We start from the raw sequence: 13,057 nt of genomic DNA on the forward strand, positions 1-13,057 counted from the left end.
CCCGCTCTAATCTCCCTCCAGACAGTTCATGTGTGTCGCCAGCAGTCGGCGAGCACTGGCTGTCGGCGCATCACCGGCGCTGCGTCCCCGACTTCACTGGTGCTGCGTCCCGACTGCACTGCTGGTCTGTCCCGAATGGACTGCCAGACATACGACGACCCGGAAATACTATCGGTCGCTGTAGAGATGGTACAACAGTCCACTTATCGATATGCGCCGCTGCTGCCGCTCACGGGCAAATAAGGCAGGAAGACAATGACGCCAGTAAATGGAATAAGAAAACGAGGCGGCAGTACGTAATAGAAGATGACAAACAATAAATGGGATAAACGCGAACCATGCACAATGGGACTGAACATCTGAGGTCATCAGTCCCTTAGACTTAGAACTACTTATACCTAACTAACCTAAGGACATCACACAAATCCATGCCCGAGGCAGCATTCGAACCTGTGACCATAGCAGCAGTGCGGTTCCGGACTGAAGCGCCTAGAACCGCTCGGCCACAACGGCCGGCGGAGGACAAGGCCCACTTGTTACAAAAACTAGTGTTTGCCCATTTCAAGGATGCTCGATACAATTTACACGATGTGCGTGATAGTGATCTCGTGCTTTATGACGCCAAATTGCCCGCAACATAATTTACAGTGATTTCAAGTGAAGCAGTATCTGGTTGCATAACTTCAAACAGTACTACAGAATTGGAAACGTTGTTGTTGTTGTTGTTTTCAGTCCGAAGACTGGTTTAATCTACATCTAAATGGGTACTTTGCAAATCACACTTTACGTGCCTAGCAGAGGGTTCATCGAACCACCTTCACAATAATTCTCCATTGTTCCACCATAGAACAGTGCGTGGAAATACCGAACACTTATATGTTTCCGAGCGAGCCATGATTTCCCTTATTTTAGTATGGTGGTAGTTTCTCCCTATGTACGTTGGTGTCAATAAAATATTTTCGTATTCGGAGGAAAAAGTTGGTGATAGAAATTTTGTTAGAAGATCCCACTGCCACGAGAAACGCCTTTGTTTTAATTATGTCCACTCCAAATTCTGATAATACGAAACGAATTGGATTTCTTTGAACTTTCTAGATGTACTGCGTTAATCTTACCTGACAAGGATCTCGCACCGTGCAACAGTACTCCAAAAGAGGACGGACAAGCGTAACGTAGGTAGCCTCTTTAGTACATCTGTTGCATCTTCTAAGTGTTCTGCCAACAAATCGCAGTCTTTGGTTTGCCTTTCCCGCAACATTTACTATGTGTTCTGTCCCATTTAAGTTGTTTGTAATTGTAATTCCTGGATATTAAGTTGAATTAACAGCCGTATTCCTTTTAGCACTCGTGTGGATGACCTCACACTTTTCATTAATTATGGTTAATTGCCTATTTTCGATCCATACAGATACCTTTTCTAAATCTTTATGCTATTTTGTTGATCTTCTGATGACTGTAATAACGATAAACAACAGCAACATCTGCAGACAACCTAAGATGGCTGCTCGGATTCCTATATAGTTTATATAGCCAAGAAACAGCAGAGGGCACATAACGCTACCTTGGGGAACACCAGAAATCACTTCTGTTTTACTCGATGACTTTCCGGCGATTACCACGAACTGTGACCTCTCTGACAGGAAATTACGAATCCAGTCGCATAACTGAGACGGTTTCCATAGGCACGCAATTTTATTAGAAGCTCCTTGTGAGGTACAGTGTCAAAAGCCTTCTGGAAGACCACAAATATGGAATGAATTTGAGGTCCTTTATCAATAGCACTCAGCACTTCATGTGAGTAAGGAGCTAGATGTTTTCTAAATCCATGTTGACTGTGTGTCAATAGACCGTTGTCTTTGGCGAATTCATAATATTCGAACACAATGTATGTTCCAAAATCCTGATGCATATCGACGTTAAAGATATGGGCCTTTAATTCAGTGGATTACTCCTATTGACTTTCTTGAGTATTGGTGTAACCTGTGCAACTTTCCAGACTTTGCACATGGTTGCTTAAGTTTGTTAAGTGTGAAGCTAATGCATCAGCATAATCTGAAAGGAATCTAATTGGTATACAGTCTCGACTGGAACACTTGCTGTCCATGAAACTGTATCCTCTGCGAGCCTCTTCATCTTCAAATAGCTTCTGCAAAGTACAGCCTTCTAAATCTGCTTAGAGTATTCATCTCTTGGTCTATCGCTAAGATTTTTACCCTCATACTTCCCTCCAGTACTAAATTGGTGATCCCTTGATGTCTCAGAATGTAACTTATCAACGGACCCCTTCTTTTGGTCACCTCATTAGTTAGGTGATCTACACATCTAATCTTCAACATTCTTCTGGAGCAACACATTTCAAAAGCTTCTATTCTCTTCTTGTCCAAACTGTCAAATCTCAAGGTTTTTATTTCTTTTTCCTGACCTTTAATTGCTACTCCAAATTTTTTTTGGTTTCATCATCCATGATTCACTCTGATGCGTGGCTACATACCGGACGAATACTTTCATAAAAGTCTTCCTAACAGTTAAATCTATATTCGATGTTAATAAATTTCCCTTCTTCAGGATTGTTTTTCTTGCCATTGCCAATCTACATTTTATATCCTCTCTTCTTCGGCCACCATCAGCTATTTTGCTGCCCAAATAGGAAAACTCATCTACTTCATTAAGTGTCACGTTTTCTCATTCCCTCAGAGTGAACTGCTTTAATTCACTACATTCTGTTGTCCTTGTTTTCCTTCTGTGGATTTTCATCTTGCATCCACCTTTCAGTACAATGTCCATTCCGTTCAAATGCTCTTACAAGTCCTTTCCTGTCTCTGACAGAATTACAATGTCATCAAATCTCAAGGTTTTTATTTCTTTTCTCTGATCCTTATTTGCTACTGCAATTTTTTCTATGAATTCCTTTACTGCTTGTTCAATGTGCAGACTGAATAACTTCGGGGATAGGCTATGATTCTGTCTCACTCCCTTCTAAACCAATGCTTCCCTTTCGTGTCCCTCGACTCTTATGAGTGCCGTCTGTTTTCTGTACAAGCAGTAAATAGCCTTTCGCTCTCTGTATTTTACGCCTACTGCCTTCATAATTTCAAAGAGAATATTCCAGTCAACACTGTCAAAATCTTTCTCTAAGTCTACAAATGCTATAAACGTGGGCTTGTCTTTCCTTAACCTATCTTCTAAGGTAAGTTGTAGGGTCAGTATTGCCTCGTGTCTTCCTACTTTTCCGCAGGATCCAAACTGATATTCGCCAAGGTCGGCTTCTACCAGTTCCTCCAATCTTCTGTAAAGAATTCGTGTTAGTATTTGGCAAACATAGCCTGATATTTCGGTAATTTTCGCACCTGACAACAACTAGAGATGTAAGATAACGAAATTTCAAACAAAGCGTCAACTTGACAGTGCACAACAAACGGCGGAATTGGCCCTAAAATTTGTAGATGAGATAAACAAACTTATCCCATCGTTCAGTAAGGACTTTGTTTTTAACTCCGAACAGTCGAGATTTGAAGAGGAAATACATATGACAGAAATGCTGGAAATTAGAGGTACTGGCACTAAGAGACTTGCATCAATATCAACTAACAATGCTTTAGCACATTTGTATTCAGTTATGCTTATCTATGTGGTAAATTGGCTGGAAAGTTGTTTATTGCGGTGCGAGAAGTTTGAGGTACTGTGCCCCCCAAGGATTCTTTATCGTGTGTGTGATCTTGCAATGCCAGTAAGGAATATTTATGTCTCAGAAAGCAGGAGTTGGAAAATGAGCGTAAGAGAACTGCAACTATGTTATGAGTACTGCTCTTGGCCAATAGCTGGTCAAAACAATTTGGTTTCGCTTGATTCCTGGTCTGTGTATATAAATCGTACACGTTTAGAGCAAACTATCACTCCTGAAAAGTGTGTGACAGTGCAGTTCATATCACCGGGAGCCACTGGACAAATTCAGCCTCTGGTTGTTTATTTCTCCGTACCTATAAAACATATTATTGCACTATCTGCAGCTACGCCTAATAGGAGAGCCAGCTTCACGATAAGTTCCACGACAGATTGTTTCACATTCGGTTTAATACCAACACATTCTATTAGCTCTCATCATCCCATTCTGCCAATAAGATTCTTTATGCATTCTTTAAGGGTGGATACCTAGCTGCACGTCTTGCACGGTTTGTAGCTTTGAAGGAGTATTCCTTCGATCCTGATTCTGCAAATCTTTGTGATCACTGTCGCGCGCCAGTTCTCATTCGGTGTTCATGGTTCAAGTTAATGGTTTGTTCTGAACATTTCTTTAATGTCGACGATGCCCATTTTGTGAAGTGTAATACGCACATCCCATGGAGGGCTGATCTCTGCACCTCCCACTAATTTTCTGTCGTCCTCCCGATGCACATGGTGGGTTATTATTTTCCTCTCATAATTCTGAACACGACTTTTTCAAATGAGCCTTACTAAAGGTTCGGACTTCGTTCTGAAGGGGTTCCTTGCATGACGGTGACGACGACTACCACTACTACAACCACTGCTTGTAAGTATCACTCCACATTTATTTACAAACGAACTGTTACAGAGGGCATTTGAGCATTGTCACTTGTAAAACAAGATGAGTCTTCTTCTTCCTGAATCTCTCTATGACATCGTCATTTCATGTGTATCGGTTTTCAAGTATTCACAGTATTGGTTTTTCAAATGAGGTACAAGCAAGAGCTGATATGCGACCCTCGGCCATACTGTCCCTCAACTAAGTTTTCATGCGTTTTAGACAAGGAAAACTCTTTCAGCTGGAGCACTTTTTGCAGTGGAGTATCAATTAGACAAAATAGTTTGAAAGCTTCTGGTTGGCTCTGAGCACTAAGCGACTTAACTTCTGAGGTCATCAGTCGCCTAGAACTTAGAACTAATTAAACCTAACCAACCTAAGGACATCACACACATCCATGCCCGAGGCAGGATTCGAACCTGCGACCGTAGCGGTCGCTCGGCTCCAGACTGTAGTGTCTAGAACCGCACGGCCACTCCGGCCGGCGAAAGCTTCTGGAAGAATTCGGTCCGTTTCATTTTCAATCGTCCTTTTGATAACATCTCCCAAACTGACAGAGTGATATTTATGCTGGGAAGGAAATATAGTCTCCAGTTCTACACACAACTGGGAGCAACTGAAGGATGCACCATACACTTGTAGTAATGAATCCATACAATCTACTGGGAAACGCTGAGCATAACTGCCAAACTGAGGAGTATCCCTAATTTATACGCTGTGTGTCGGCCTTGTACACCAGCGGAGTGCGTCGTCGTCAGTATGCCAGGAGTTGGCTCAGTGGTCTGCGTCCCTGCCGACTCAGCGTTGCTCGGTTTGAGCCGTGGGCGGCCAGCTGCTGCTTCTTCTCGCCGGCGTGGCTGAGATCGCGGCGATGACAAACGCCCGTGATCCGGCGCCCGAATCTGCGGCCCTCGCCTCGGGATGCCTCCAGCATGTGTTGGAAGCCAGGATGACGGCCCACGGTAGCGAGCCATGGAGTGGCCCGCCGCTGGCTGGCTGGCTACAGACCCCGCGTCGGCCTCAGGGGGTCGAACGAACGACCCGCCGTGGACTGGAACGCTGGCGCCCATTCTGCTGCTGTGTGAAGTCAGTGGTGTGACACGCCCCGCCGTTCAGGAGAGCTGCCACAATTGAATGAATCTCGTTAGAAAACGGCACTTATTTATACTCGGCTGTGCACCTCTGTTTTGCCATATGCGCAGCTTTGCGTCACGTACGCATAACACTTAGGTTGGTCAGTGGCTCTCTTCTGCCTGAGACTTGCGCCATGAAAACTGCTGTGTGTGCCGTCTCCGGCAGTTCTACGCCCCTGTGGCCTCTATTTGCCTTCGTAACTGCTGGTATGCGTAACCACTGCAATCTGGCCCACACATGGCTGTAACTTGTGCTCAGAATGTCGCACAAAACTAACTTAACCCATCCTAAATGGTGGTGCCGCTACAAATCATTTCAGCTCTATTCGTGTAAGCTTCATTGATTTTTTGTGAAGAAAGTTAAAAAGCACTTCAATCTTTAAAAATATGCATTAAAAAACGTACAGAGAGAAAACAAAACAAAGTTAAGTCTAAGAGGCTATTTTTGAAACCAAAGACTTATATTGAAGTCATTGCGCTAGAATCTGGATTGAAAATTATTTCATTTAAAACCTCAATTAGCCTCAGATAATTTTCGTGAATGGCAGATGTGATTCTAGCGTTACATTCCAATTCATTTCATTGTTCGAAGGAATGCGTTTACCAACACTACTGTCGAAAATTGCTTTCTTGAAAGATCAGTGGAAGGAAGCAGGAATACCATGATGTGTGGAGGAAAAATTCGTTACTGGTTTTGCACAAGAACAGCTCTGCTGCAAAATTAAACTGACGTAGTGTTCAAAACAGTGAGCAAAAAGGCCTTGGGGACAATTTCATGGACCTCAACCATTTAATTATCCTACCAGAACGGAAGCACCAGCAATGATTTGGGCCACCAATTTGTTCTTATTATCATAATTGAAAAACACGTCTCTCAGCATGGTGAATAATGCAGCAGTTCTAGTTTCGCTCCCAGCATGAAAACCAAGAAAATTTTCTGGAATGTTGCCATTGGAGTCCACTAGTCTCACAACAATAGAGCACTGTGACTTGTCTGAAACTTGTGTTGCTTCCACAGCACAAGCATAAAATGAAGTTCGATCCTTACTTGAATATATACACTCATAAATCTCTCCATTTACACATTCAGTCAGTTCGTTCTGTGTAGTTTTCGAAAATCCCTGGCAATAGCCCATTTTCTTCCAGTGTGCATTCAATTCTGTTTAGCACGAGTTTGAAAAACTGCACTGAAATTTCCAGGATTCAGGGTATCTTCTGTCTCATCATGACCTCTGAAAGCCAGCTCCTGCTTGCACAAAATCAGATTTTTCATTATATCTCTTGTCAACTTTCTCTTGATTATTGTCTGATTTTCATCAGTTTGTGATGTTCATTAAGTAGCTCTGAAATACCAACACTTGTTTAGAGGATTCTTTATATGAAAGAAAATACTTAGATGATCTTTAGAAAAAGGATAACCACACTCAACCCCTAGTCAGATTCTTCAGGTCGTTGAAACTCTCAGCGAACGATAAAGTTTCTCTTGTGCTCAAGAGCAAACATGACCTGTAAAATAATTTTCCCTTTATGGGGCTAGCACATAATCACTTGTGCTGATCGTACCACAATCTTTAGGATTCAAGAGTGCTCAACTTATCTTTCTGTAGAAGGTGTAGCAGTGTTGTTGGACGTCTTTCAGTTTCACATCCCCATGTCAACGACAGCACCTGCGAGGAGGTAATTATGTCCTCATTCGATAGCGTTACATCACCAGTACTTGTACAAGGTGGGGATTCATCCATATCCACTGCACACGGGACAACTAACGTAAGAGAAACCTTGAGACGTGGCACCACAACTACTTCCTTCCCGTGTCAGGAAAGTGCACGGCAAGACAGCTACGACAGCCTGTATCCCCCTCTTCTTTTCCTAGTAGTGACATCACAGTTACCATGGCACCTGGCATGTACAGGTGGCCCAGCATGTGAATGGCCTTCTCGCAATATGCTTCGTACGTCCATCTGCCTCCACTTTCACATTTTGACCTGGTCTCGAGTGGTGGCAGTTTAGAAGAAATAACACGAGCTAACATCTTTCGCGCTTACTGTCAAAAGTTCAGGAAAGTGTACTGTAAATATATATATATATATATATATATATATATATATATATATATATATATATATATTGCTACTACTACTACTACTACTACTACTACTACCTTCTATGACAGAAAAATGATGGGGCCTGGCCTCGCTTGCCTCCTCTGATCAGCCGCCACTGCACTATGGCCACGAGCAAGAGTAATTAACTAAAAGCAGGATTTCCTCTTCCTTTAGGACACGTGATTCTAAGCAAAACGAGAAGAAGCACTTCTAGCACAAGCGTCAGATTTGGGGCAAATGGTAAAAGTGAAACGTGAAGCCTAATCGTAATAAGTCTGCTATACTGTTGCAGGATGACAGAAGTCCTTAAGGTACTTCCTCTAACAGGTGGTGTCTTGTTTATACGGCAAAAGGATGTAATTTCAAATCAGCAGTGGATCCTAAGAACAGACTGCAATATTTGGATGCTAGACAATGAAATTCGGTGGTGGAAGACCCGTCTGCCAAATTAGAGCTGATGATAAATACCCAAACAAGGTTCAACGATACGCAGAGGAAGTATCAGTTGCTGCAGTCAACTTTTACTCACCTAGAGGCTCAGCTACATCAGACCACGTAGTTAGTCCTGCAAGAGCAATGAAAAAGAGGTATGCTGAACGTGGGCTATCGAATGTTGACAATAGTTTTTGAAACAGCCCGATGTAGTGGATGTAGAAAATACACTCCTGGAAATGGAAAAAAGAACACATTGACACCGGTGTGTCAGACCCACCATACTTGCTCCGGACACTGCGTACAAGCAATGATCACACGCACAGCACAGCGGACACACCAGGAACCGCGGTGTTGGCCGTCGAATAACGCTAGCTGCGCAGCATTTGTGCACCGCCGCCGTCAGTGTCAGCCAGTTTGCCGTGGCATATGCAGCTCCATCGCAGTCTTTAACACGGGTAGCATGCCGCGACAGCGTGGACGTGAACCGTATGTGCAGTTGACGGACTTTGAGCGAGGGCGTATAGTGGGCATGCGGGAGGCCGGGTGGACGTACCGCCGAATTGCTCAACACGTGGGGCGTGAGGTCTCCACAGTACATCGATGTTGTCGCCAGTGGTCGGCGGAAGGTGCATGTGCCCGTCGACCTGGGACCGGACCGCAGCAACGCACGGATGCACGCCAAGACCGTAGGATCCTACACAGTGCCGTAGGGGACCGCACCGCCACTTCCCAGCAAATTAGGGACACTGTTGCTCCTGGGGTATCAACGAGGACGATTCGCAACCGTCTCCATGAAGCTGGGCTACGGTCCCGCACACCGTTAGGCCGTCTTCCGCTCACGCCCCAACATCGTGCAGCCCGCCTCCAGTGGTGTCGCGACAGGCGTGGATGGAGGGACGAATGGAGACGTGTCGTCTTCAGCGATGAGAGTCGCTTCTGCCTTGGTGCCAATGATGGTCGTATGCGTGTTTGGCGCCGTGCAGGTGAGCGCCACAATCAGGACTGCATACGACCGAGGCACATAGGGCCAACACCCGGCATCATGGTGTGGGGAGCGATCTCCTACACTGGCCGTACACCACTGGTGATCGTCGAGGGGACACTGAATAGTGCACGGTACATCCAAACCGTCATCGAACCCATCGTTCTACCATTCCTAGACCGGCAAGGGAACTTGCTGTCCCAACAGGACAATGCACATCCGCATGTATCCCGTGCCACCCAACGTGCTCTAGAAGGTGTAAGTCAACTACCCTGGCCAGCAAGATCTCCGGATCTGTCCCCCATTGAGCATGTTTGGGACTGGATGAAGCGTCGTCTCAGGTGGTCTGCACGTCCAGCACGAACGCTGGTCCAACTGAGGCGCCAGGTGGAAATGGCATGGCAAGCCGTTCCACAGGACTACATCCAGCATCTCTACGATCGTCTCCATGGGAGAATAGCAGCCTGCATTGCTGCGAAAGGTGGATATACACTGTACTAGTGCCGACATTGTGCATGCTCTGTTGCCTGTGTCTATGTGCCTGTGGTTCTGTCAGTGTGATCATGTGATGTATCTGACCCCAGGAATGTGTCAATAAAGTTTCCCCTTCCTGGGACAATGAATTCACGGTGTTCTTATTTCAATTTCCAGGAGTGTATTAATAAGGCGTTACATCATTACAGGAAGACGCAAAAGACAACCAGGAGACAGTGGACTAATCACGAATTGTGCATACTCGGGGACCATCAGGATAACATGGATACTCAGTTAAAGATTGCAAAATTACTTTTCAACCTCTCCGCCAGCATTACTGAACTGCATATTGAGACCATATAATTATAGGGAGCAATGTTAGATGCTGTCACAGGCATTTAACACCAATACTGCTACTACCAGATCAGTTCCTGGATGGGCTGCAGAAAATTCTAACCGAATGACCCACACCATTAGATTTACTAACACTAGTAAGGAAAGAATTCCTGTCACTATACTACTGTATACTGAGCACTGGTGTAAAGAGACAGAAATCCAACATGTAGTGTTATCATCTTACGAAAGGGCAAACTCTTACTGCAGAACTGATTCAAGGGGTGGAGGATTATGCATTTATATCAGGAAAGGAACACAGCTCAAATCAAGACATGACCTCAGTACAGCAAGTGAAGACAAATCAGCTATTGAATTATCAGGACTTGATATCACCAAGAAATTAATCATTTTATGTGTGTATAGATCTCCCAATGGAAGTGTGGACACTTTTTCCAATAAATTAGCAGACATTCTAGAGAAAGTATTGAGAATAAAGGTCAACATAATTCTGTGTGGGGACATTAACATCAGCACTAATATCATAAATGAATCCAGCAGCACCCTCATAAATATCCTTCAAAGTTTTGGACATATTGGTCAATAGTGCAACAAGGGTTACTACAATGACTGCATCACTAATTGACAGATGTGGACAGGGAAAAATGTGACTTTAAAAGATCTTCGACTATCAGACCATCTCTGTCAAACAACAACAGTAAAATCAGGCATTGACTCATTTCCTAAACTATGAGTATACAAACAAAATCTATCAGGAATCAAAATAAAAGAATTTTCAAACAAACTTGCAAAACAAACGTGGGATGAAGTGTATAAGGAAACAAAATGTGAATATGAAATTCTCTAAATTCTCCACATTATTTAAATTGAACTTTGAAAAGGCATTTCCAAAAGTATGTCTGCCTGTATCAACATCTCACAAAAACAGACGGATAACAGTAGGTATTAAGGGGCTCCGGAACGCCCTATACTTGCAATGTTAAAATAACGCTTATAAATTACATCTTTCCTCACAAAGTATTTGAGGTAGGAAGTTGAACTTTTTACAGATTATTTATTGGAATATGGGCTACAGCTTAACACAGGGATTTTACAAAATTTTAGTTCAGTTATTAAAGATGATTTTTTTAAAATTGTAATGAAAATTCACAACATTTTTTTGCAATTTTTTATTTATATATTCAAAAATATACAGTTTTTTGGAAAAAGGCTGTGTTAAATTATGCAGAAGGTACTGTGTAACATTTACTGAAAGTTTGAAACAAATATGTTTGGAAGATCCTTAGAAAACATGTAATTAGTATGAGAAAATAAAAGTTTTGGGAATCGAGCGACAAAGATTGGATTAACTTTTTAGTGCATTCCAGGTCCATAGGATGGATTATCTTCATCCTCTGCAAACTCCTCCTCCAGCTTCCTCTTGTTCCTCCTCCTGTTTACTCTTGCTTGTATTTCTAGACTCTTTACAGCCCTGTCTGCAGCCTGAAGGCGTTCCTTGTCTAAAGCAAGCATCGCTCGTACCATGTTAGAACCTATCTTCATTCCCATATTTCTAAATACCTTGCACCTTACAATGTTGCCATCATTGAAAGTCGCAACAGCACCATACACACCAAAGTGAAGTGTTTCTATTCCAACAAATACAGTCTTGGGGATTCTAGACCATATAACACTATTTACACTTTCATTGGGGTTTTGAGTTTTTCCGTTAATACACTTTTTCAACAGTTCAGGTGCTGCTAAGTCTCTGAAAATAGGTTTTATCACCTCCATTATTGCATGAGGCAGACTATGCTTATGAGTGTACACGTCACCAGTTAGCAATCCTTTGTTATATTTACACCAACTGTCTTCTTCTTTGGGACACAAGCTATGTTGGGGATTTTCATCGGTTGAAGAAGTATGAAAAAAAAGAGCCCAAACAGCCTTCTTCATTTCGTCGACACTTTGTGTGTTTTGCCTAATAGCCATTCCATAATAGTTCTGTATTTTGTCAATTACACTGTCAGTTAACCTTCCCTTCCCATCCAACCCTTTACCATCACTGAGTTTTTGTTTTTTGTACGAAGCTTTCAGTCGCCGAAGTCTTGTTCCCATTCGCTTCTGTACGTGTCCAATACACTCAAATTTCTGCACTACAACATCATCACCATAGGGCTTCAGTCCTTGAACATGTTTGAAACTTGTAGAATCACCGTCACCAAGGTAATTAACATATCGCACTTTATCACACGGCTCAGAACGCTGGAATATACTGGCAACACCAGCCACTTCCATTCCTCCACTACTGCCACTATAGTTAGCTTTGCAATTATTTTCATGTGTACCTTTATATTTTTGCGGACATCTACAATACTTTGATATTACTGCTACATCTAAAACTTTCCCTGTATACATACTGGTGGCAGATACTACACCATGAAGAGATGTGTGTCCCCGTTTATGCCAGGTACCATCAAACGCTGCAGTCAAATCTCGGTTACCATTATTTTCCATTACTGCCTCTTCCACAGCGTTCTTCATACATTCTATACAGACATCTTCTACTTTAGACCCTATTAATTTATTATAGGTCGTAAACTTGGTTGGGGGATTTGGAAGATTCATGATGCCACAGAAAATTGCACCTGCAGTAGCACCCTTACCAACTGAACGCAAGGAATAAACAAATCTAATGTTGTGTTCGTAGATTTTGCTACCATTTTCTTCAGTTGCAGTTACTGCAACACTGTTCCAAAAGGTGGTCATGTATGAACACTTATCACATTTCAGTTGTATTTCACTAGCAAGTCCTACGTGCTTTATTATGGAGAGTTCCAGACCAACTTCACTACAATGAATACATCTTACACAGTTTGAAAAAATTCCTTTGAGAACCGACATATCAAATATTTCATTCACATCCGATTCGCCCATAAAACATTGATAGTTTTCACTCATTGAACCAAGCTTCTTCTGTGAAGTATTTTCTTTCCCACTTTGACTGCTATGGGCAGGTGTACTTGAGAGGTTAGGTTCACTCACTTGGTTATCG

This window comes from Schistocerca nitens, chromosome 2, assembly GCF_023898315.1.
Source record: "Schistocerca nitens isolate TAMUIC-IGC-003100 chromosome 2, iqSchNite1.1, whole genome shotgun sequence".
In the NCBI taxonomy this organism is placed as follows: Eukaryota; Metazoa; Arthropoda; class Insecta; order Orthoptera; family Acrididae; genus Schistocerca; species Schistocerca nitens.